Source organism: Triturus cristatus, chromosome 8, assembly GCF_964204655.1.
Source record: "Triturus cristatus chromosome 8, aTriCri1.1, whole genome shotgun sequence".
Taxonomy (NCBI): Eukaryota; Metazoa; Chordata; class Amphibia; order Caudata; family Salamandridae; genus Triturus; species Triturus cristatus.
In genome coordinates this window covers 738,801,412-738,827,341 of record NC_140591.1, presented here as the reverse complement: position 1 = coordinate 738,827,341, position 25,930 = coordinate 738,801,412, and the positions used below count along the sequence as shown (strand labels likewise).

General features: G+C 41.7%; 10 non-coding genes across 10 annotated transcripts; all 10 read left to right on the top strand.

Annotated features, from left to right (window-relative positions):
• Positions 1-1,903: 1,903 nt before the first annotated feature.
• TRNAP-UGG (transfer RNA proline (anticodon UGG)) lies at positions 1,904-1,975 on the top strand. The gene has a single exon. It is a non-coding gene; the product is annotated as a tRNA-Pro (tRNA).
• Positions 1,976-4,290: 2,315 nt separating this feature from the next.
• TRNAP-UGG (transfer RNA proline (anticodon UGG)) lies at positions 4,291-4,362 on the top strand. Its single transcript has one exon. It is a non-coding gene; the product is annotated as a tRNA-Pro (tRNA).
• A 4,712-nt stretch (positions 4,363-9,074) lies between these two features.
• TRNAP-UGG (transfer RNA proline (anticodon UGG)) lies at positions 9,075-9,146 on the top strand. The gene has a single exon. It is a non-coding gene; the product is annotated as a tRNA-Pro (tRNA).
• Positions 9,147-11,471: 2,325 nt separating this feature from the next.
• TRNAP-UGG (transfer RNA proline (anticodon UGG)) lies at positions 11,472-11,543 on the top strand. Its single transcript has one exon. It is a non-coding gene; the product is annotated as a tRNA-Pro (tRNA).
• A 272-nt stretch (positions 11,544-11,815) lies between these two features.
• TRNAV-CAC (transfer RNA valine (anticodon CAC)) lies at positions 11,816-11,888 on the top strand. Its single transcript has one exon. It is a non-coding gene; the product is annotated as a tRNA-Val (tRNA).
• Positions 11,889-13,858: 1,970 nt separating this feature from the next.
• TRNAP-UGG (transfer RNA proline (anticodon UGG)) lies at positions 13,859-13,930 on the top strand. The gene has a single exon. It is a non-coding gene; the product is annotated as a tRNA-Pro (tRNA).
• Positions 13,931-16,245: 2,315 nt separating this feature from the next.
• Positions 16,246-16,317, top strand: TRNAP-UGG (transfer RNA proline (anticodon UGG)). The gene has a single exon. It is a non-coding gene; the product is annotated as a tRNA-Pro (tRNA).
• A 2,315-nt stretch (positions 16,318-18,632) lies between these two features.
• On the top strand, positions 18,633-18,704 carry TRNAP-UGG (transfer RNA proline (anticodon UGG)). The gene has a single exon. It is a non-coding gene; the product is annotated as a tRNA-Pro (tRNA).
• A 2,325-nt stretch (positions 18,705-21,029) lies between these two features.
• TRNAP-UGG (transfer RNA proline (anticodon UGG)) lies at positions 21,030-21,101 on the top strand. Its single transcript has one exon. It is a non-coding gene; the product is annotated as a tRNA-Pro (tRNA).
• Positions 21,102-23,416: 2,315 nt separating this feature from the next.
• TRNAP-UGG (transfer RNA proline (anticodon UGG)) lies at positions 23,417-23,488 on the top strand. The gene has a single exon. It is a non-coding gene; the product is annotated as a tRNA-Pro (tRNA).
• The last annotated feature ends 2,442 nt before the right edge of the window (positions 23,489-25,930 follow it).

The following is a 25,930-nucleotide window of genomic DNA, read 5'->3' as shown; positions in this document are numbered from 1 at the left end:
AGATTATTTCATGCAATCTCGTTCCAAGAAAGGGAATTCTCTCAAAACACTAAAGTAATCGGCGTGTGGATGTATCTGTTGGTTCTCAGACCTTGCTTTCAAAAGAGCCCTGCAATCGGTTCACTGCTCACCTAGAACAAGCATTAACATGGAGAATTGTTGGCACCAACAGGAATCTTATTTTAGTGGAGTGTTTCTGGCTTTGAGTGCAGAGGCCCTCGGCTCAATTCCAAGATGATCCTTCTCAAGGTGATGATACAAATGCATTGTCACCTTTACGTTTAATGTCAGAATCATTTATTTCCAGTTGGTGGTGTAAGAATGTTTGCAACAGTATGGCGATTTTTCCTAGCCATGCATGAATTTAAGCATATCACTCGCCTTTAGGTGTTTTTCTAATACATTGATATTTGCATCTTCCTTCCTAGCCTGCATGTTTGACTATCTTACAGGCTGCATGTAATAAGTATCACATCAGGGCCCTTCTTCTACTCAATTCACAACTGTTCTATCACGACATAGATAAGAAAGCTGCATCTGCTTTTGTTGTGTAGTGGTAATCAGGTTTACCTGACGTGTGAAAGCCCCATGCTTTGAAAGTACACAGTAACAAAGAAACCGATGACTTTTATAAAAAGGTGTCATGTGTGTCTCTTACTTTGCACAAAAAGTGCCAGAGATGACTTCATTTGCAGTCACTTGAAAAGTAGGGATTCTCCAATAAATGGTAAATGGTTGAAACAAATCTGAAGAAATGCATGACATACCTGTGTGTGTGTGTGTATGCATGTATGTATATATGGGGAGAGAGAGAGCGTCAATATAAACAGACTTTATTTCAATCAAGCTGTCTTTTCTATCCTTCAGGAGCAGAATGTTCTGATCATCAGCGCTCCAGAATGTAGTGTTTTCTTGGCAAGCATCACATATTGTGATGTGTTAGCTAAAAGTTCCATATCCTAGAGACTGATATATTCCTCTGTACTTGTACCTTGGGGATTCATCAAAACCTGGCATCATAAGCAGCTTTCTACTGCCACAGACTGGACAGCGAAACAATTTAAAATATCCCAGAAAAAGAAAATAAGCATGCTTAATCAGAGCTTTCTGGACAGGAAGGACATTTGAGCAAGTGAGGAATAAGCACTGCTTTTGTTAATTTGCATAGGCAGAATAGAGACTTCTGGGAAAAGGCCGAAATTACAGTCACAGAAAATGGCTGCATCTATAGAGAACGCTAAGAAGTGTTGGCAGCTTTTCCTCTGACCCTGGCCACTTTTACAAGCAATCCTATGATAGTCAGCAGGACCCACCCTAAAAAGGAAGGGGCATCCACTTGGACCCTTTCCACCTTTTCTAAATCTCGCCTGATCGAGCACTGATTGAGCAGATAAGCACATGTCATTCTCATTTCAGAAAGGTATTGGTTAGCTTGCTGCTAGCAGCTCAGTTATGTTATGATGTTAGAGGCTATGCAAGGAATGCTTTAGTCCAGCGATATGCAGTTTTTATTGCGCCTTGCATTCAGCAGGAAGATCTTTAGCTTGAATCTGTGGCCTAGGTATTCACCTTGGTATTTCTTTTGGCACAAAGTGAAGGAGTATTTGAGAGAAAATGCACAATGTGTTTCTTATGTTGTTATGAACAACTTGTTACTCTTTCTCATTAAGCTTCAGCCACTGAAGAAATATATAAATAAGGGCTGACTTCCTGTAAGACGTGTCCAAAGCTGGGACGGAATAAAAGGAGACACTTGTAAATGATAGTGCTATCGTTTGAGAAAGGGTAAGTTGAGACTGACTTTCATGGGTATTCACAGACCAAGCATCATAAAGATACCAGCATGATCTTCATTGCGGGCTTAGAGCCGGTATTAGCTTTTGAGAGGTAAGAGGATTTTGAGGGCTCGTTGGTCTAGGGGTATGATTCTCGCTTTGGGTGCGAGAGGTCCCGGGTTCAAATCCCGGACGAGCCCTTTTCTTGGTACTCTTTTCAAGTTGTTTTGAAGTTTGCGTTTCAAAACCAACATCAATTTTTTCTTTGCAGTAGTGGATAATTCTTTGCTAGAGTCTCATGCTTCAGCCCTGCCCAGTCTGAGCTAATACCAAACATCTGGTCTTGCATGGCATGTACGAGCGTTCAGCTAGGGATGTCGGGCAGGTTGCATGAAAGAAATCTAAAGCCAGAGGCCCATGGAATAGCCAGTTCGGAGCAGTTTCATTACAGAAAAATCAACTGTAGGTATCTGTTTCTGTAGTGTAGTGGTTATCACGTTTGCCTCACACGCGAAAGGTCCCCGGTTCGAAACCGGGCAGAAACAGTTGTTATATTGTGTTGGCTACAATGTTGATAGGTGCCGTTTTGCCATGGAATTGTCCAAGCCCTGAAGATTATTTCATGCAATCTCGTTCCAAGAAAGGGAATTCTCTCAAAACACTAAAGTAATCGGCGTGTGGATGTATCTGTTGGTTCTCAGACCTTGCTTTCAAAAGAGCCCTGCAATCGGTTCACTGCTCACCTAGAACAAGCATTAACATGGAGAATTGTTGGCACCAACAGGAATCTTATTTTAGTGGAGTGTTTCTGGCTTTGAGTGCAGAGGCCCTCGGCTCAATTCCAAGATGATCCTTCTCAAGGTGATGATACAAATGCATTGTCACCTTTACGTTTAATGTCAGAATCATTTATTTCCAGTTGGTGGTGTAAGAATGTTTGCAACAGTATGGCGATTTTTCCTAGCCATGCATGAATGAAAGCATATCACTCGCCTTTAGGTGTTTTTCTAATACATTGATATTTGCATCTTCCTTCCTAGCCTGCATGTTTGACTATCTTACAGGCTGCATGTAATAAGTATCACATCAGGGCCCTTCTTCTACTCAATTCACAACTGTTCTATCACGACATAGATAAGAAAGCTGCATCTGCTTTTGTTGTGTAGTGGTAATCAGGTTTACCTGACGTGTGAAAGCCCCATGCTTTGAAAGTACACAGTAACAAAGAAACCGATGACTTTTATAAAAAGGTGTCATGTGTGTCTCTTACTTTGCACAAAAAGTGCCAGAGATGACTTCATTTGCAGTCACTTGAAAAGTAGGGATTCTCCAATAAATGGTAAATGGTTGAAACAAATCTGAAGAAATGCATGACATACCTGTGTGTGTGTGTGTACGCATGTATGTATATATAGGGAGAGAGAGAGCGTCAATATAAACAGACTTTATTTCAATCAAGCTGTCTTTTCTATCCTTCAGGAGCAGAATGTTCTGATCATCAGCGCTCCAGAATGTAGTGTTTTCTTGGCAAGCATCACATATTGTGATGTGTTAGCTAAAAGTTCCATATCCTAGAGACTGATATATTCCTCTGTACTTGTACCTTGGGGATTCATCAAAACCTGGCATCATAAGCAGCTTTCTACTGCCACAGACTGGACAGCGAAACAATTTAAAATATCCCAGAAAAAGAAAATAAGCATGCTTAATCAGAGCTTTCTGGACAGGAAGGACATTTGAGCAAGTGAGGAATAAGCACTGCTTTTGTTAATTTGCATAGGCAGAATAGAGACTTCTGGGAAAAGGCCGAAATTACAGTCACAGAAAATGGCTGCATCTATAGAGAACGCTAAGAAGTGTTGGCAGCTTTTCCTCTGACCCTGGCCACTTTTACAAGCAATCCTATGATAGTCAGCAGGACCCACCCTAAAAAGGAAGGGGCATCCACTTGGACCCTTTCCACCTTTTCTAAATCTCGCCTGATCGAGCACTGATTGAGCAGATAAGCACATGTCATTCTCATTTCAGAAAGGTATTGGTTAGCTTGCTGCTAGCAGCTCAGTTATGTTATGATGTTAGAGGCTATGCAAGGAATGCTTTAGTCCAGCGATATGCAGTTTTTATTGCGCCTTGCATTCAGCAGGAAGATCTTTAGCTTGAATCTGTGGCCTAGGTATTCACCTTGGTATTTCTTTTGGCACAAAGTGAAGGAGTATTTGAGAGAAAATGCACAATGTGTTTCTTATGTTGTTATGAACAACTTGTTACTCTTTCTCATTAAGCTTCAGCCACTGAAGAAATATATAAATAAGGGCTGACTTCCTGTAAGACGTGTCCAAAGCTGGGACGGAATAAAAGGAGACACTTGTAAATGATAGTGCTATCGTTTGAGAAAGGGTAAGTTGAGACTGACTTTCATGCGTATTCACAGACCAAGCATCATAAAGATACCAGCATGATCTTCATTGCGGGCTTAGAGCCGGTATTAGCTTTTGAGAGGTAAGAGGATTTTGAGGGCTCGTTGGTCTAGGGGTATGATTCTCGCTTTGGGTGCGAGAGGTCCCGGGTTCAAATCCCGGACGAGCCCTTTTCTTGGTACTCTTTTCAAGTTGTTTTGAAGTTTGCGTTTCAAAACCAACATCAATTTTTTCTTTGCAGTAGTGGATAATTCTTTGCTAGAGTCTCATGCTTCAGCCCTGCCCAGTCTGAGCTAATACCAAACATCTGGTCTTGCATGGCATGTACGAGCGTTCAGCTAGGGATGTCGGGCAGGTTGCATGAAAGAAATCTAAAGCCAGAGGCCCATGGAATAGCCAGTTCGGAGCAGTTTCATTACAGAAAAATCAACTGTAGGTATCTGTTTCTGTAGTGTAGTGGTTATCACGTTTGCCTCACACGCGAAAGGTCCCCGGTTCGAAACCGGGCAGAAACAGTTGTTATATTGTGTTGGCTACAATGTTGATAGGTGCCGTTTTGCCATGGAATTGTCCAAGCCCTGAAGATTATTTCATGCAATCTCGTTCCAAGAAAGGGAATTCTCTCAAAACACTAAAGTAATCGGCGTGTGGATGTATCTGTTGGTTCTCAGACCTTGCTTTCAAAAGAGCCCTGCAATCGGTTCACTGCTCACCTAGAACAAGCATTAACATGGAGAATTGTTGGCACCAACAGGAATCTTATTTTAGTGGAGTGTTTCTGGCTTTGAGTGCAGAGGCCCTCGGCTCAATTCCAAGATGATCCTTCTCAAGGTGATGATACAAATGCATTGTCACCTTTACGTTTAATGTCAGAATCATTTATTTCCAGTTGGTGGTGTAAGAATGTTTGCAACAGTATGGCGATTTTTCCTAGCCATGCATGAATGAAAGCATATCACTCGCCTTTAGGTGTTTTTCTAATACATTGATATTTGCATCTTCCTTCCTAGCCTGCATGTTTGACTATCTTACAGGCTGCATGTAATAAGTATCACATCAGGGCCCTTCTTCTACTCAATTCACAACTGTTCTATCACGACATAGATAAGAAAGCTGCATCTGCTTTTGTTGTGTAGTGGTAATCAGGTTTACCTGACGTGTGAAAGCCCCATGCTTTGAAAGTACACAGTAACAAAGAAACCGATGACTTTTATAAAAAGGTGTCATGTGTGTCTCTTACTTTGCACAAAAAGTGCCAGAGATGACTTCATTTGCAGTCACTTGAAAAGTAGGGATTCTCCAATAAATGGTAAATGGTTGAAACAAATCTGAAGAAATGCATGACATACCTGTGTGTGTGTGTGTACGCATGTATGTATATATAGGGAGAGAGAGAGCGTCAATATAAACAGACTTTATTTCAATCAAGCTGTCTTTTCTATCCTTCAGGAGCAGAATGTTCTGATCATCAGCGCTCCAGAATGTAGTGTTTTCTTGGCAAGCATCACATATTGTGATGTGTTAGCTAAAAGTTCCATATCCTAGAGACTGATATATTCCTCTGTACTTGTACCTTGGGGATTCATCAAAACCTGGCATCATAAGCAGCTTTCTACTGCCACAGACTGGACAGCGAAACAATTTAAAATATCCCAGAAAAAGAAAATAAGCATGCTTAATCAGAGCTTTCTGGACAGGAAGGACATTTGAGCAAGTGAGGAATAAGCACTGCTTTTGTTAATTTGCATAGGCAGAATAGAGACTTCTGGGAAAAGGCCGAAATTACAGTCACAGAAAATGGCTGCATCTATAGAGAACGCTAAGAAGTGTTGGCAGCTTTTCCTCTGACCCTGGCCACTTTTACAAGCAATCCTATGATAGTCAGCAGGACCCACCCTAAAAAGGAAGGGGCATCCACTTGGACCCTTTCCACCTTTTCTAAATCTCGCCTGATCGAGCACTGATTGAGCAGATAAGCACATGTCATTCTCATTTCAGAAAGGTATTGGTTAGCTTGCTGCTAGCAGCTCAGTTATGTTATGATGTTAGAGGCTATGCAAGGAATGCTTTAGTCCAGCGATATGCAGTTTTTATTGCGCCTTGCATTCAGCAGGAGGATCTTTAGCTTGAATCTGTGGCCTAGGTATTCACCTTGGTATTTTTTTGGGCACAAAGTGAAGGAGTATTTGAGAGAAAATGCACAATGTGTTTCTTATGTTGTTATGAACAACTTGTTACTCTTTCTCATTAAGCTTCAGCCACTGCAGAAATATATAAATAAGGGCTGACTTCCTGTAAGACGTGTCCAAAGCTGGGACGGAATAAAAGGAGACACTTGTAAATGATAGTGCTATCGTTTGAGAAAGGGTAAGTTGAGACTGACTTTCATGCGTATTCACAGACCAAGCATCATAAAGATACCAGCATGATCTTCATTGCGGGCTAAGAGCCGGTATTAGCTTTTGAGAGGTAAGAGGATTTTGAGGGCTCGTTGGTCTAGGGGTATGATTCTCGCTTTGGGTGCGAGAGGTCCCGAGTTCAAATCCCGGACGAGCCCTTTTCTTGGTACTCTTTTCAAGTTGTTTTGAAGTTTGCGTTTCAAAACCAACATCAATTTTTTCTTTGCAGTAGTGGATAATTCTTTGCTAGAGTCTCATGCTTCAGCCCTGCCCAGTCTGAGCTAATACCAAACATCTGGTCTTGCATGGCATGTACGAGCGTTCAGCTAGGGATGTCGGGCAGGTTGCATGAAAGAAATCTAAAGCCAGAGGCCCATGGAATAGCCAGTTCGGAGCAGTTTCATTACAGAAAAATCAACTGTAGGTATCTGTTTCTGTAGTGTAGTGGTTATCACGTTCGCCTCACACGCGAAAGGTCCCCGGTTCGAAACCGGCCAGAAACAGTTGTTATATTGTGTTGGCTACAATGTTGATAGGTGCCGTTTTGCCATGGAATTGTCCAAGCCCTGAAGATTATTTCATGCAATCTCGTTCCAAGAAAGGGAATTCTCTCAAAACACTAAAGTAATCGGCGTGTGGATGTATCTGTTGGTTCTCAGACCTTGCTTTCAAAAGAGCCCTGCAATCGGTTCACTGCTCACCTAGAACAAGCATTAACATGGAGAATTGTTGGCACCAACAGGAATCTTATTTTAGTGGAGTGTTTCTGGCTTTGAGTGCAGAGGCCCTCGGCTCAATTCCAAGATGATCCTTCTCAAGGTGATGATACAAATGCATTGTCACCTTTACGTTTAATGTCAGAATCATTTATTTCCAGTTGGTGGTGTAAGAATGTTTGCAACAGTATGGCGATTTTTCCTAGCCATGCATGAATTTAAGCATATCACTCGCCTTTAGGTGTTTTTCTAATACATTGATATTTGCATCTTCCTTCCTAGCCTGCATGTTTGACTATCTTACAGGCTGCATGTAATAAGTATCACATCAGGGCCCTTCTTCTACTCAATTCACAACTGTTCTATCACGACATAGATAAGAAAGCTGCATCTGCTTTTGTTGTGTAGTGGTAATCAGGTTTACCTGACGTGTGAAAGCCCCATGCTTTGAAAGTACACAGTAACAAAGAAACCGATGACTTTTATAAAAAGGTGTCATGTGTGTCTCTTACTTTGCACAAAAAGTGCCAGAGATGACTTCATTTGCAGTCACTTGAAAAGTAGGGATTCTCCAATAAATGGTAAATGGTTGAAACAAATCTGAAGAAATGCATGACATACCTGTGTGTGTGTGTGTATGCATGTATGTATATATGGGGAGAGAGAGAGCGTCAATATAAACAGACTTTATTTCAATCAAGCTGTCTTTTCTATCCTTCAGGAGCAGAATGTTCTGATCATCAGCGCTCCAGAATGTAGTGTTTTCTTGGCAAGCATCACATATTGTGATGTGTTAGCTAAAAGTTCCATATCCTAGAGACTGATATATTCCTCTGTACTTGTACCTTGGGGATTCATCAAAACCTGGCATCATAAGCAGCTTTCTACTGCCACAGACTGGACAGCGAAACAATTTAAAATATCCCAGAAAAAGAAAATAAGCATGCTTAATCAGAGCTTTCTGGACAGGAAGGACATTTGAGCAAGTGAGGAATAAGCACTGCTTTTGTTAATTTGCATAGGCAGAATAGAGACTTCTGGGAAAAGGCCGAAATTACAGTCACAGAAAATGGCTGCATCTATAGAGAACGCTAAGAAGTGTTGGCAGCATTTCCTCTGACCCTGGCCACTTTTACAAGCAATCCTATGATAGTCAGCAGGACCCACCCTAAAAAGGAAGGGGCATCCACTTGGACCCTTTCCACCTTTTCTAAATCTCGCCTGATCGAGCCTGATTGAGCACTGATTGAGCAGATAAGCACATGTCATTCTCATTTCAGAAAGGTATTGGTTAGCTTGCTGCTAGCAGCTCAGTTATGTTATGATGTTAGAGGCTATGCAAGGAATGCTTTAGTCCAGCGATATGCAGTTTTTATTGCGCCTTGCATTCAGCAGGAAGATCTTTAGCTTGAATCTGTGGCCTAGGTATTCACCTTGGTATTTCTTTTGGCACAAAGTGAAGGAGTATTTAAGAGAAAATGCACAATGTGTTTCTTATGTTGTTATGAACAACTTGTTACTCTTTCTCATTAGGCTTCAGCCACTGAAGAAATATATAAATAAGGGCTGACTTCCTGTAAGACGTGTCCAAAGCTGGGACGGAATAAAAGGAGACACTTGTAAATGATAGTGCTATCGTTTGAGAAAGGGTAAGTTGAGACTGACTTTCATGCGTATTCACAGACCAAGCATCATAAAGATACCAGCATGATCTTCATTGCGGGCTTAGAGCCGGTATTAGCTTTTGAGAGGTAAGAGGATTTTGAGGGCTCGTTGGTCTAGGGGTATGATTCTCGCTTTGGGTGCGAGAGGTCCCGGGTTCAAATCCCGGACGAGCCCTTTTCTTGGTACTCTTTTCAAGTTGTTTTGAAGTTTGCGTTTCAAAACCAACATCAATTTTTTCTTTGCAGTAGTGGATAATTCTTTGCTAGAGTCTCATGCTTCAGCCCTGCCCAGTCTGAGCTAATACCAAACATCTGGTCTTGCATGGCATGTACGAGCGTTCAGCTAGGGATGTCGGGCAGGTTGCATGAAAGAAATCTAAAGCCAGAGGCCCATGGAATAGCCAGTTCGGAGCAGTTTCATTACAGAAAAATCAACTGTAGGTATCTGTTTCTGTAGTGTAGTGGTTATCACGTTCGCCTCACACGCGAAAGGTCCCCGGTTCGAAACCGGCCAGAAACAGTTGTTATATTGTGTTGGCTACAATGTTGATAGGTGCCGTTTTGCCATGGAATTGTCCAAGCCCTGAAGATTATTTCATGCAATCTCGTTCCAAGAAAGGGAATTCTCTCAAAACACTAAAGTAATCGGCGTGTGGATGTATCTGTTGGTTCTCAGACCTTGCTTTCAAAAGAGCCCTGCAATCGGTTCACTGCTCACCTAGAACAAGCATTAACATGGAGAATTGTTGGCACCAACAGGAATCTTATTTTAGTGGAGTGTTTCTGGCTTTGAGTGCAGAGGCCCTCGGCTCAATTCCAAGATGATCCTTCTCAAGGTGATGATACAAATGCATTGTCACCTTTACGTTTAATGTCAGAATCATTTATTTCCAGTTGGTGGTGTAAGAATGTTTGCAACAGTATGGCGATTTTTCCTAGCCATGCATGAATTTAAGCATATCACTCGCCTTTAGGTGTTTTTCTAATACATTGATATTTGCATCTTCCTTCCTAGCCTGCATGTTTGACTATCTTACAGGCTGCATGTAATAAGTATCACATCAGGGCCCTTCTTCTACTCAATTCACAACTGTTCTATCACGACATAGATAAGAAAGCTGCATCTGCTTTTGTTGTGTAGTGGTAATCAGGTTTACCTGACGTGTGAAAGCCCCATGCTTTGAAAGTACACAGTAACAAAGAAACCGATGACTTTTATAAAAAGGTGTCATGTGTGTCTCTTACTTTGCACAAAAAGTGCCAGAGATGACTTCATTTGCAGTCACTTGAAAAGTAGGGATTCTCCAATAAATGGTAAATGGTTGAAACAAATCTGAAGAAATGCATGACATACCTGTGTGTGTGTGTGTATGCATGTATGTATATATGGGGAGAGAGAGAGCGTCAATATAAACAGACTTTATTTCAATCAAGCTGTCTTTTCTATCCTTCAGGAGCAGAATGTTCTGATCATCAGCGCTCCAGAATGTAGTGTTTTCTTGGCAAGCATCACATATTGTGATGTGTTAGCTAAAAGTTCCATATCCTAGAGACTGATATATTCCTCTGTACTTGTACCTTGGGGATTCATCAAAACCTGGCATCATAAGCAGCTTTCTACTGCCACAGACTGGACAGCGAAACAATTTAAAATATCCCAGAAAAAGAAAATAAGCATGCTTAATCAGAGCTTTCTGGACAGGAAGGACATTTGAGCAAGTGAGGAATAAGCACTGCTTTTGTTAATTTGCATAGGCAGAATAGAGACTTCTGGGAAAAGGCCGAAATTACAGTCACAGAAAATGGCTGCATCTATAGAGAACGCTAAGAAGTGTTGGCAGCATTTCCTCTGACCCTGGCCACTTTTACAAGCAATCCTATGATAGTCAGCAGGACCCACCCTAAAAAGGAAGGGGCATCCACTTGGACCCTTTCCACCTTTTCTAAATCTCGCCTGATCGAGCCTGATTGAGCACTGATTGAGCAGATAAGCACATGTCATTCTCATTTCAGAAAGGTATTGGTTAGCTTGCTGCTAGCAGCTCAGTTATGTTATGATGTTAGAGGCTATGCAAGGAATGCTTTAGTCCAGCGATATGCAGTTTTTATTGCGCCTTGCATTCAGCAGGAAGATCTTTAGCTTGAATCTGTGGCCTAGGTATTCACCTTGGTATTTCTTTTGGCACAAAGTGAAGGAGTATTTAAGAGAAAATGCACAATGTGTTTCTTATGTTGTTATGAACAACTTGTTACTCTTTCTCATTAGGCTTCAGCCACTGAAGAAATATATAAATAAGGGCTGACTTCCTGTAAGACGTGTCCAAAGCTGGGACGGAATAAAAGGAGACACTTGTAAATGATAGTGCTATCGTTTGAGAAAGGGTAAGTTGAGACTGACTTTCATGCGTATTCACAGACCAAGCATCATAAAGATACCAGCATGATCTTCATTGCGGGCTTAGAGCCGGTATTAGCTTTTGAGAGGTAAGAGGATTTTGAGGGCTCGTTGGTCTAGGGGTATGATTCTCGCTTTGGGTGCGAGAGGTCCCGGGTTCAAATCCCGGACGAGCCCTTTTCTTGGTACTCTTTTCAAGTTGTTTTGAAGTTTGCGTTTCAAAACCAACATCAATTTTTTCTTTGCAGTAGTGGATAATTCTTTGCTAGAGTCTCATGCTTCAGCCCTGCCCAGTCTGAGCTAATACCAAACATCTGGTCTTGCATGGCATGTACGAGCGTTCAGCTAGGGATGTCGGGCAGGTTGCATGAAAGAAATCTAAAGCCAGAGGCCCATGGAATAGCCAGTTCGGAGCAGTTTCATTACAGAAAAATCAACTGTAGGTATCTGTTTCTGTAGTGTAGTGGTTATCACGTTCGCCTCACACGCGAAAGGTCCCCGGTTCGAAACCGGGCAGAAACAGTTGTTATATTGTGTTGGCTACAATGTTGATAGGTGCCGTTTTGCCATGGAATTGTCCAAGCCCTGAAGATTATTTCATGCAATCTCGTTCCAAGAAAGGGAATTCTCTCAAAACACTAAAGTAATCGGCGTGTGGATGTATCTGTTGGTTCTCAGACCTTGCTTTCAAAAGAGCCATGCAATCGGTTCACTGCTCACCTAGAACAAGCATTAACATGGAGAATTGTTGGCACCAACAGGAATCTTATTTTAGTGGAGTGTTTCTGGCTTTGAGTGCAGAGGCCCTCGGCTCAATTCCAAGATGATCCTTCTCAAGGTGATGATACAAATGCATTGTCACCTTTACGTTTAATGTCAGAATCATTTATTTCCAGTTGGTGGTGTAAGAATGTTTGCAACAGTATGGCGATTTTTCCTAGCCATGCATGAATGAAAGCATATCACTCGCCTTTAGGTGTTTTTCTAATACATTGATATTTGCATCTTCCTTCTTAGCCTGCATGTTTGACTATCTTACAGGCTGCATGTAATAAGTATCACATCAGGGCCCTTCTTCTACTCAATTCACAACTGTTCTATCACGACATAGATAAGAAAGCTGCATCTGCTTTTGTTGTGTAGTGGTAATCAGGTTTACCTGACGTGTGAAAGCCCCATGCTTTGAAAGTACACAGTAACAAAGAAACCGATGACTTTTATAAAAAGGTGTCATGTGTGTCTCTTACTTTGCACAAAAAGTGCCAGAGATGACTTCATTTGCAATCACTTGAAAAGTAGGGATTCTCCAATAAATGGTAAATGGTTGAAACAAATCTGAAGAAATGCATGACATACCTGTGTGTGTGTGTGTACGCATGTATGTATATATAGGGAGAGAGAGAGCGTCAATATAAACAGACTTTATTTCAATCAAGCTGTCTTTTCTATCCTTCAGGAGCAGAATGTTCTGATCATCAGCGCTCCAGAATGTAGTGTTTTCTTGGCAAGCATCACATATTGTGATGTGTTAGCTAAAAGTTCCATATCCTAGAGACTGATATATTCCTCTGTACTTGTACCTTGGGGATTCATCAAAACCTGGCATCATAAGCAGCTTTCTACTGCCACAGACTGGACAGCGAAACAATTTAAAATATCCCAGAAAAAGAAAATAAGCATGCTTAATCAGAGCTTTCTGGACAGGAAGGACATTTGAGCAAGTGAGGAATAAGCACTGCTTTTGTTAATTTGCATAGGCAGAATAGAGACTTCTGGGAAAAGGCCGAAATTACAGTCACAGAAAATGGCTGCATCTATAGAGAACGCTAAGAAGTGTTGGCAGCTTTTCCTCTGACCCTGACCACTTTTACAAGCAATCCTATGATAGTCAGCAGGACCCACCCTAAAAAGGAAGGGGCATCCACTTGGACCCTTTCCACCTTTTCTAAATCTCGCCTGATTGAGCACTGATTGAGCAGATAAGCACATGTCATTCTCATTTCAGAAAGGTATTGGTTAGCTTGCTGCTAGCAGCTCAGTTATGTTATGATGTTAGAGGCTATGCAAGGAATGCTTTCGTCCAGCGATATGCAGTTTTTATTGCGCCTTGCATTCAGCAGGAAGATCTTTAGCTTGAATCTGTGACCTAGGTATTCACCTTGGTATTTCTTTTGGCACAAAGTGAAGGAGTATTTGAGAGAAAATGCACAATGTGTTTCTTATGTTGTTATGAACAACTTGTTACTCTTTCTCATTAAGCTTCAGCCACTGCAGAAATATATAAATAAGGGCTGACTTCCTGTAAGACGTGTCCAAAGCTGGGACGGAATAAAAGGAGACACTTGTAAATGATAGTGCTATCGTTTGAGAAAGGGTAAGTTGAGACTGACTTTCATGCGTATTCACAGACCAAGCATCATAAAGATACCAGCATGATCTTCATTGCGGGCTTAGAGCCGGTATTAGCTTTTGAGAGGTAAGAGGATTTTGAGGGCTCGTTGGTCTAGGGGTATGATTCTCGCTTTGGGTGCGAGAGGGCCCGGGTTCAAATCCCGGACGAGCCCTTTTCTTGGTACTCTTTTCAAGTTGTTTTGAAGTTTGCGTTTCAAAACCAACATCAATTTTTTCTTTGCAGTAGTGGATAATTCTTTGCTAGAGTCTCATGCTTTAGCCCTGCCCAGTCTGAGCTAATACCAAACATCTGGTCTTGCATGGCATGTACGAGCGTTCAGCTAGGGATGTCGGGCAGGTTGCATGAAAGAAATCTAAAGCCAGAGGCCCATGGAATAGCCAGTTCGGAGCAGTTTCATTACAGAAAAATCAACTGTAGGTATCTGTTTCTGTAGTGTAGTGGTTATCACGTTTGCCTCACACGCGAAAGGTCCCCGGTTTGAAACCGGGCAGAAACAGTTGTTATATTGTGTTGGCTACAATGTTGATAGGTGCCGTTTTGCCATGGAATTGTCCAAGCCCTGAAGATTATTTCATGCAATCTCGTTCCAAGAAAGGGAATTCTCTCAAAACACTAAAGTAATCGGCGTGTGGATGTATCTGTTGGTTCTCAGACCTTGCTTTCAAAAGAGCCCTGCAATCGGTTCACTGCTCACCTAGAACAAGCATTAACATGGAGAATTGTTGGCACCAACAGGAATCTTATTTTAGTGGAGTGTTTCTGGCTTTGAGTGCAGAGGCCCTCGGCTCAATTCCAAGATGATCCTTCTCAAGGTGATGATACAAATGCATTGTCACCTTTACGTTTAATGTCAGAATCATTTATTTCCAGTTGGTGGTGTAAGAATGTTTGCAACAGTATGGCGATTTTTCCTAGCCATGCATGAATGAAAGCATATCACTCGCCTTTAGGTGTTTTTCTAATACATTGATATTTGCATCTTCCTTCCTAGCCTGCATGTTTGACTATCTTACAGGCTGCATGTAATAAGTATCACATCAGGGCCCTTCTTCTACTCAATTCACAACTGTTCTATCACGACATAGATAAGAAAGCTGCATCTGCTTTTGTTGTGTAGTGGTAATCAGGTTTACCTGACGTGTGAAAGCCCCATGCTTTGAAAGTACACAGTAACAAAGAAACCGATGACTTTTATAAAAAGGTGTCATGTGTGTCTCTTACTTTGCACAAAAAGTGCCAGAGATGACTTCATTTGCAGTCACTTGAAAAGTAGGGATTCTCCAATAAATGGTAAATGGTTGAAACAAATCTGAAGAAATGCATGACATACCTGTGTGTGTGTGTGTACGCATGTATGTATATATAGGGAGAGAGAGAGCGTCAATATAAACAGACTTTATTTCAATCAAGCTGTCTTTTCTATCCTTCAGGAGCAGAATGTTCTGATCATCAGCGCTCCAGAATGTAGTGTTTTCTTGGCAAGCATCACATATTGTGATGTGTTAGCTAAAAGTTCCATATCCTAGAGACTGATATATTCCTCTGTACTTGTACCTTGGGGATTCATCAAAACCTGGCATCATAAGCAGCTTTCTACTGCCACAGACTGGACAGCGAAACAATTTAAAATATCCCAGAAAAAGAAAATAAGCATGCTTAATCAGAGCTTTCTGGACAGGAAGGACATTTGAGCAAGTGAGGAATAAGCACTGCTTTTGTTAATTTGCATAGGCAGAATAGAGACTTCTGGGAAAAGGCCGAAATTACAGTCACAGAAAATGGCTGCATCTATAGAGAACGCTAAGAAGTGCTGGCAGCTTTTCCTCTGACCCTGACCACTTTTACAAGCAATCCTATGATAGTCAGCAGGACCCACCCTAAAAAGGAAGGGGCATCCACTTGGACCCTTTCCACCTTTTCTAAATCTCGCCTGATTGAGCGCTGATTGAGCAGATAAGCACATGTCATTCTCATTTCAGAAAGGTATTGGTTAGCTTGCTGCTAGCAGCTCAGTTATGTTATGATGTTAGAGGCTATGCAAGGAATGCTTTCGTCCAGCGATATGCAGTTTTTATTGCGCCTTGCATTCAGCAGGAAGATCTTTAGCTTGAATCTGTGACCTAGGTATTCACCTTGGTATTTCTTTTGGCACAAAGTGAAGGAGTATTTGAGAGAAAATGCACAATGTGTTTCTTATGTTGTTATGAACAACTTGTTACTCTTTCTCATTAAGCTTCAGCCACTGCAGAAATATATAAATAAGGGCTGACTTCCTGTAAGACGTGTCCAAAGCTGGGACGGAATAAAAGGAGACACTTGTAAATGATAGTGCTATCGTTTGAGAAAGGGTAAGTTGAGACTGACTTTCATGCGTATTCACAGACCAAGCATCATAAAGATACCAGCATGATCTTCATTGCGGGCTTAGAGCCGGTATTAGCTTTTGAGAGGTAAGAGGATTTTGAGGGCTCGTTGGTCTAGGGGTATGATTCTCGCTTTGGGTGCGAGAGGTCCCGGGTTCAAATCCCGGACGAGCCCTTTTCTTGGTACTCTTTTCAAGTTGTTTTGAAGTTTGCGTTTCAAAACCAACATCAATTTTTTCTTTGCAGTAGTGGATAATTCTTTGCTAGAGTCTCATGCTTTAGCCCTGCCCAGTCTGAGCTAATACCAAACATCTGGTCTTGCATGGCATGTACGAGCGTTCAGCTAGGGATGTCGGGCAGGTTGCATGAAAGAAATCTAAAGCCAGAGGCCCATGGAATAGCCAGATCGGAGCAGTTTCATTACAGAAAAATCAACTGTAGGTATCTGTTTCTGTAGTGTAGTGGTTATCACGTTTGCCTCACACGCGAAAGGTCCCCGGTTTGAAACCGGGCAGAAACAGTTGTTATATTGTGTTGGCTACAATGTTGATAGGTGCCGTTTTGCCATGGAATTGTCCAAGCCCTGAAGATTATTTCATGCAATCTCGTTCCAAGAAAGGGAATTCTCTCAAAACACTAAAGTAATCGGCGTGTGGATGTATCTGTTGGTTCTCAGACCTTGCTTTCAAAAGAGCCCTGCAATCGGTTCACTGCTCACCTAGAACAAGCATTAACATGGAGAATTGTTGGCACCAACAGGAATCTTATTTTAGTGGAGTGTTTCTGGCTTTGAGTGCAGAGGCCCTCGGCTCAATTCCAAGATGATCCTTCTCAAGGTGATGATACAAATGCATTGTCACCTTTACGTTTAATGTCAGAATCATTTATTTCCAGTTGGTGGTGTAAGAATGTTTGCAACAGTATGGCGATTTTTCCTAGCCATGCATGAATGAAAGCATATCACTCGCCTTTAGGTGTTTTTCTAATACATTGATATTTGCATCTTCCTTCCTAGCCTGCATGTTTGACTATCTTACAGGCTGCATGTAATAAGTATCACATCAGGGCCCTTCTTCTACTCAATTCACAACTGTTCTATCACGACATAGATAAGAAAGCTGCATCTGCTTTTGTTGTGTAGTGGTAATCAGGTTTACCTGACGTGTGAAAGCCCCATGCTTTGAAAGTACACAGTAACAAAGAAACCGATGACTTTTATAAAAAGGTGTCATGTGTGTCTCTTACTTTGCACAAAAAGTGCCAGAGATGACTTCATTTGCAGTCACTTGAAAAGTAGGGATTCTCCAATAAATGGTAAATGGTTGAAACAAATCTGAAGAAATGCATGACATACCTGTGTGTGTGTGTGTACGCATGTATGTATATATAGGGAGAGAGAGAGCGTCAATATAAACAGACTTTATTTCAATCAAGCTGTCTTTTCTATCCTTCAGGAGCAGAATGTTCTGATCATCAGCGCTCCAGAATGTAGTGTTTTCTTGGCAAGCATCACATATTGTGATGTGTTAGCTAAAAGTTCCATATCCTAGAGACTGATATATTCCTCTGTACTTGTACCTTGGGGATTCATCAAAACCTGGCATCATAAGCAGCTTTCTACTGCCACAGACTGGACAGCGAAACAATTTAAAATATCCCAGAAAAAGAAAATAAGCATGCTTAATCAGAGCTTTCTGGACAGGAAGGACATTTGAGCAAGTGAGGAATAAGCACTGCTTTTGTTAATTTGCATAGGCAGAATAGAGACTTCTGGGAAAAGGCCGAAATTACAGTCACAGAAAATGGCTGCATCTATAGAGAACGCTAAGAAGTGCTGGCAGCTTTTCCTCTGACCCTGACCACTTTTACAAGCAATCCTATGATAGTCAGCAGGACCCACCCTAAAAAGGAAGGGGCATCCACTTGGACCCTTTCCACCTTTTCTAAATCTCGCCTGATTGAGCACTGATTGAGCAGATAAGCACATGTCATTCTCATTTCAGAAAGGTATTGGTTAGCTTGCTGCTAGCAGCTCAGTTATGTTATGATGTTAGAGGCTATGCAAGGAATGCTTTCGTCCAGCGATATGCAGTTTTTATTGCGCCTTGCATTCAGCAGGAAGATCTTTAGCTTGAATCTGTGACCTAGGTATTCACCTTGGTATTTCTTTTGGCACAAAGTGAAGGAGTATTTGAGAGAAAATGCACAATGTGTTTCTTATGTTGTTATGAACAACTTGTTACTCTTTCTCATTAAGCTTCAGCCACTGCAGAAATATATAAATAAGGGCTGACTTCCTGTAAGACGTGTCCAAAGCTGGGACGGAATAAAAGGAGACACTTGTAAATGATAGTGCTATCGTTTGAGAAAGGGTAAGTTGAGACTGACTTTCATGCGTATTCACAGACCAAGCATCATAAAGATACCAGCATGATCTTCATTGCGGGCTTAGAGCCGGTATTAGCTTTTGAGAGGTAAGAGGATTTTGAGGGCTCGTTGGTCTAGGGGTATGATTCTCGCTTTGGGTGCGAGAGGTCCCGGGTTCAAATCCCGGACGAGCCCTTTTCTTGGTACTCTTTTCAAGTTGTTTTGAAGTTTGCGTTTCAAAACCAACATCAATTTTTTCTTTGCAGTAGTGGATAATTCTTTGCTAGAGTCTCATGCTTTAGCCCTGCCCAGTCTGAGCTAATACCAAACATCTGGTCTTGCATGGCATGTACGAGCGTTCAGCTAGGGATGTCGGGCAGGTTGCATGAAAGAAATCTAAAGCCAGAGGCCCATGGAATAGCCAGTTCGGAGCAGTTTCATTACAGAAAAATCAACTGTAGGTATCTGTTTCTGTAGTGTAGTGGTTATCACGTTTGCCTCACACGCGAAAGGTCCCCGGTTTGAAACCGGGCAGAAACAGTTGTTATATTGTGTTGGCTACAATGTTGATAGGTGCCGTTTTGCCATGGAATTGTCCAAGCCCTGAAGATTATTTCATGCAATCTCGTTCCAAGAAAGGGAATTCTCTCAAAACACTAAAGTAATCGGCGTGTGGATGTATCTGTTGGTTCTCAGACCTTGCTTTCAAAAGAGCCCTGCAATCGGTTCACTGCTCACCTAGAACAAGCATTAACATGGAGAATTGTTGGCACCAACAGGAATCTTATTTTAGTGGAGTGTTTCTGGCTTTGAGTGCAGAGGCCCTCGGCTCAATTCCAAGATGATCCTTCTCAAGGTGATGATACAAATGCATTGTCACCTTTACGTTTAATGTCAGAATCATTTATTTCCAGTTGGTGGTGTAAGAATGTTTGCAACAGTATGGCGATTTTTCCTAGCCATGCATGAATGAAAGCATATCACTCGCCTTTAGGTGTTTTTCTAATACATTGATATTTGCATCTTCCTTCCTAGCCTGCATGTTTGACTATCTTACAGGCTGCATGTAATAAGTATCACATCAGGGCCCTTCTTCTACTCAATTCACAACTGTTCTATCACGACATAGATAAGAAAGCTGCATCTGCTTTTGTTGTGTAGTGGTAATCAGGTTTACCTGACGTGTGAAAGCCCCATGCTTTGAAAGTACACAGTAACAAAGAAACCGATGACTTTTATAAAAAGGTGTCATGTGTGTCTCTTACTTTGCACAAAAAGTGCCAGAGATGACTTCATTTGCAGTCACTTGAAAAGTAGGGATTCTCCAATAAATGGTAAATGGTTGAAACAAATCTGAAGAAATGCATGACATACCTGTGTGTGTGTGTGTACGCATGTATGTATATATAGGGAGAGAGAGAGCGTCAATATAAACAGACTTTATTTCAATCAAGCTGTCTTTTCTATCCTTCAGGAGCAGAATGTTCTGATCATCAGCGCTCCAGAATGTAGTGTTTTCTTGGCAAGCATCACATATTGTGATGTGTTAGCTAAAAGTTCCATATCCTAGAGACTGATATATTCCTCTGTACTTGTACCTTGGGGATTCATCAAAACCTGGCATCATAAGCAGCTTTCTACTGCCACAGACTGGACAGCGAAACAATTTAAAATATCCCAGAAAAAGAAAATAAGCATGCTTAATCAGAGCTTTCTGGACAGGAAGGACATTTGAGCAAGTGAGGAATAAGCACTGCTTTTGTTAATTTGCATAGGCAGAATAGAGACTTCTGGGAAAAGGCCGAAATTACAGTCACAGAAAATGGCTGCATCTATAGAGAACGCTAAGAAGTGTTGGCAGCTTTTCCTCTGACCCTGGCCACTTTTACAAGCAATCCTATGATAGTGAGCAGGACCCACCCTAAAAAGGAAGGGGCATCCACTTGGACCCTTTCCACCTTTTCTAAATCTCGCCTGATCGAGCCTGATTGAGCACTGATTGAGCAGATAAGCACATGTCATTCTCATTTCAGAAAGGTATTGGTTAGCTTGCTGCTAGCAGCTCAGTTATGTTATGATGTTAGAGGCTATGCAAGGAATGCTTTAGTCCAGCGATATGCAGTTTTTATTGCGCCTTGCATTCAGCAGGAAGATCTTTAGCTTGAATCTGTGGCCTAGGTATTCACCTTGGTATTTCTTTTGGCACAAAGTGAAGGAGTATTTGAGAGAAAATGCACAATGTGTTTCTTATGTTGTTATGAACAACTTGTTACTCTTTCTCATTAAGCTTCAGCCACTGCAGAAATATATAAATAAGGGCTGACTTCCTGTAAGACGTGTCCAAAGCTGGGACGGAATAAAAGGAGACACTTGTAAATGATAGTGCTATCGTTTGAGAAAGGGTAAGTTGAGACTGACTTTCATGCGTATTCACAGACCAAGCATCATAAAGATACCAGCATGATCTTCATTGCGGGCTTAGAGCCGGTATTAGCTTTTGAGAGGTAAGAGGATTTTGAGGGCTCGTTGGTCTAGGGGTATGATTCTCGCTTTGGGTGCGAGAGGTCCCGGGTTCAAATCCCGGACGAGCCCTTTTCTTGGTACTCTTTTCAAGTTGTTTTGAAGTTTGCGTTTCAAAACCAACATCAATTTTTTCTTTGCAGTAGTGGATAATTCTTTGCTAGAGTCTCATGCTTCAGCCCTGCCCAGTCTGAGCTAATACCAAACATCTGGTCTTGCATGGCATGTACGAGCGTTCAGCTAGGGATGTCGGGCAGGTTGCATGAAAGAAATCTAAAGCCAGAGGCCCATGGAATAGCCAGTTCGGAGCAGTTTCATTACAGAAAAATCAACTGTAGGTATCTGTTTCTGTAGTGTAGTGGTTATCACGTTTGCCTCACACGCGAAAGGTCCCCGGTTTGAAACCGGGCAGAAACAGTTGTTATATTGTGTTGGCTACAATGTTGATAGGTGCCGTTTTGCCATGGAATTGTCCAAGCCCTGAAGATTATTTCATGCAATCTCGTTCCAAGAAAGGGAATTCTCTCAAAACACTAAAGTAATCGGCGTGTGGATGTATCTGTTGGTTCTCAGACCTTGCTTTCAAAAGAGCCCTGCAATCGGTTCACTGCTCTCCTAGAACAAGCATTAACATGGAGAATTGTTGGCACCAACAGGAATCTTATTTTAGTGGAGTGTTTCTGGCTTTGAGTGCAGAGGCCCTCGGCTCAATTCCAAGATGATCCTTCTCAAGGTGATGATACAAATGCATTGTCACCTTTACGTTTAATGTCAGAATCATTTATTTCCAGTTGGTGGTGTAAGAATGTTTGCAACAGTATGGCGATTTTTCCTAGCCATGCATAATTGAAAGCATATCACTCGCCTTTAGGTGTTTTTCTAATACATTGATATTTGCATCTTCCTTCCTAGCCTGCATGTTTGACTATCTTACAGGCTGCATGTAATAAGTATCACATCAGGGCCCTTCTTCTACTCAATTCACAACTGTTCTATCACGACATAGATAAGAAAGCTGCATCTGCTTTTGTTGTGTAGTGGTAATCAGGTTTACCTGACGTGTGAAAGCCCCATGCTTTGAAAGTACACAGTAACAAAGAAACCGATGACTTTTATAAAAAGGTGTCATGTGTGTCTCTTACTTTGCACAAAAAGTGCCAGAGATGACTTCATTTGCAGTCACTTGAAAAGTAGGGATTCTCCAATAAATGGTAAATGGTTGAAACAAATCTGAAGAAATGCATGACATACCTGTGTGTGTGTGTGTACGCATGTATGTATATATAGGGAGAGAGAGAGCGTCAATATAAACAGACTTTATTTCAATCAAGCTGTCTTTTCTATCCTTCAGGAGCAGAATGTTCTGATCATCAGCGCTCCAGAATGTAGTGTTTTCTTGGCAAGCATCACATATTGTGATGTGTTAGCTAAAAGTTCCATATCCTAGAGACTGATATATTCCTCTGTACTTGTACCTTGGGGATTCATCAAAACCTGGCATCATAAGCAGCTTTCTACTGCCACAGACTGGACAGCGAAACAATTTAAAATATCCCAGAAAAAGAAAATAAGCATGCTTAATCAGAGCTTTCTGGACAGGAAGGACATTTGAGCAAGTGAGGAATAAGCACTGCTTTTGTTAATTTGCATAGGCAGAATAGAGACTTCTGGGAAAAGGCCGAAATTACAGTCACAGAAAATGGCTGCATCTATAGAGAACGCTAAGAAGTGTTGGCAGCTTTTCCTCTGACCCTGGCCACTTTTACAAGCAATCCTATGATAGTCAGCAGGACCCACCCTAAAAAGGAAGGGGCATCCACTTGGACCCTTTCCACCTTTTCTAAATCTCGCCTGATCGAGCACTGATTGAGCAGATAAGCACATGTCATTCTCATTTCAGAAAGGTATTGGTTAGCTTGCTGCTAGCAGCTCAGTTATGTTATGATGTTAGAGGCTATGCAAGGAATGCTTTAGTCCAGCGATATGCAGTTTTTATTGCGCCTTGCATTCAGCAGGAGGATCTTTAGCTTGAATCTGTGGCCTAGGTATTCACCTTGGTATTTTTTTGGGCACAAAGTGAAGGAGTATTTGAGAGAAAATGCACAATGTGTTTCTTATGTTGTTATGAACAACTTGTTACTCTTTCTCATTAAGCTTCAGCCACTGCAGAAATATATAAATAAGGGCTGACTTCCTGTAAGACGTGTCCAAAGCTGGGACGGAATAAAAGGAGACACTTGTAAATGATAGTGCTATCGTTTGAGAAAGGGTAAGTTGAGACTGACTTTCATGCGTATTCACAGACCAAGCATCATAAAGATACCAGCATGATCTTCATTGCGGGCTTAGAGCCGGTATTAGCTTTTGAGAGGTAAGAGGATTTTGAGGGCTCGTTGGTCTAGGGGTATGATTCTCGCTTTGGGTGCGAGAGGTCCCGGGTTCAAATCCCGGACGAGCCCTTTTCTTGGTACTCTTTTCAAGTTGTTTTGAAGTTTGCGTTTCAAAACCAACATCAATTTTTTCTTTGCAGTAGTGGATAATTCTTTGCTAGAGTCTCATGCTTTAGCCCTGCCCAGTCTGAGCTAATACCAAACATCTGGTCTTGCATGGCATGTACGAGCGTTCAGCTAGGGATGTCGGGCAGGTTGCATGAAAGAAATCTAAAGCCAGAGGCCCATGGAATAGCCAGTTCGGAGCAGTTTCATTACAGAAAAATCAACTGTAGGTATCTGTTTCTGTAGTGTAGTGGTTATCACGTTTGCCTCACACGCGAAAGGTCCCCGGTTTGAAACCGGGCAGGAACAGTTGTTATATTGTGTTGGCTACAATGTTGATAGGTGCCGTTTTGCCATGGAATTGTCCAAGCCCTGAAGATTATTTCATGCAATCTCGTTCCAAGAAAGGGAATTCTCTCAAAACACTAAAGTAATCGGCGTGTGGATGTATCTGTTGGTTCTCAGACCTTGCTTTCAAAAGAGCCCTGCAATCGGTTCACTGCTCACCTAGAACAAGCATTAACATGGAGAATTGTTGGCACCAACAGGAATCTTATTTTAGTGGAGTGTTTCTGGCTTTGAGTGCAGAGGCCCTCGGCTCAATTCCAAGATGATCCTTCTCAAGGTGATGATACAAATGCATTGTCACCTTTACGTTTAATGTCAGAATCATTTATTTCCAGTTGGTGGTGTAAGAATGTTTGCAACAGTATGGCGATTTTTCCTAGCCATGCATGAATGAAAGCATATCACTCGCCTTTAGGTGTTTTTCTAATACATTGATATTTGCATCTTCCTTCCTAGCCTGCATGTTTGACTATCTTACAGGCTGCATGTAATAAGTATCACATCAGGGCCCTTCTTCTACTCAATTCACAACTGTTCTATCACGACATAGATAAGAAAGCTGCATCTGCTTTTGTTGTGTAGTGGTAATCAGGTTTACCTGACGTGTGAAAGCCCCATGCTTTGAAAGTACACAGTAACAAAGAAACCGATGACTTTTATAAAAAGGTGTCATGTGTGTCTCTTACTTTGCACAAAAAGTGCCAGAGATGACTTCATTTGCAGTCACTTGAAAAGTAGGGATTCTCCAATAAATGGTAAATGGTTGAAACAAATCTGAAGAAATGCATGACATACCTGTGTGTGTGTGTGTACGCATGTATGTATATATAGGGAGAGAGAGAGCGTCAATATAAACAGACTTTATTTCAATCAAGCTGTCTTTTCTATCCTTCAGGAGCAGAATGTTCTGATCATCAGCGCTCCAGAATGTAGTGTTTTCTTGGCAAGCATCACATATTGTGATGTGTTAGCTAAAAGTTCCATATCCTAGAGACTGATATATTCCTCTGTACTTGTACCTTGGGGATTCATCAAAACCTGGCATCATAAGCAGCTTTCTACTGCCACAGACTGGACAGCGAAACAATTTAAAATATCCCAGAAAAAGAAAATAAGCATGCTTAATCAGAGCTTTCTGGACAGGAAGGACATTTGAGCAAGTGAGGAATAAGCACTGCTTTTGTTAATTTGCATAGGCAGAATAGAGACTTCTGGGAAAAGGCCGAAATTACAGTCACAGAAAATGGCTGCATCTATAGAGAACGCTAAGAAGTGTTGGCAGCTTTTCCTCTGACCCTGGCCACTTTTACAAGCAATCCTATGATAGTCAGCAGGACCCACCCTAAAAAGGAAGGGGCATCCACTTGGACCCTTTCCACCTTTTCTAAATCTCGCCTGATCGAGCACTGATTGAGCAGATAAGCACATGTCATTCTCATTTCAGAAAGGTATTGGTTAGCTTGCTGCTAGCAGCTCAGTTATGTTATGATGTTAGAGGCTATGCAAGGAATGCTTTAGTCGAGCGATATGCAGTTTTTATTGCGCCTTGCATTCAGCAGGAGGATCTTTAGCTTGAATCTGTGGCCTAGGTATTCACCTTGGTATTTTTTTTGGCACAAAGTGAAGGAGTATTTGAGAGAAAATGCACAATGTGTTTCTTATGTTGTTATGAACAACTTGTTACTCTTTCTCATTAAGCTTCAGCCACTGCAGAAATATATAAATAAGGGCTGACTTCCTGTAAGACGTGTCCAAAGCTGGGACGGAATAAAAGGAGACACTTGTAAATGATAGTGCTATCGTTTGAGAAAGGGTAAGTTGAGACTGACTTTCATGCGTATTCACAGACCAAGCATCATAAAGATACCAGCATGATCTTCATTGCGGGCTTAGAGCCGGTATTAGCTTTTGAGAGGTAAGAGGATTTTGAGGGCTCGTTGGTCTAGGGGTATGATTCTCGCTTTGGGTGCGAGAGGTCCCGAGTTCAAATCCCGGACGAGCCCTTTTCTTGGTACTCTTTTCAAGTTGTTTTGAAGTTTGCGTTTCAAAACCAACATC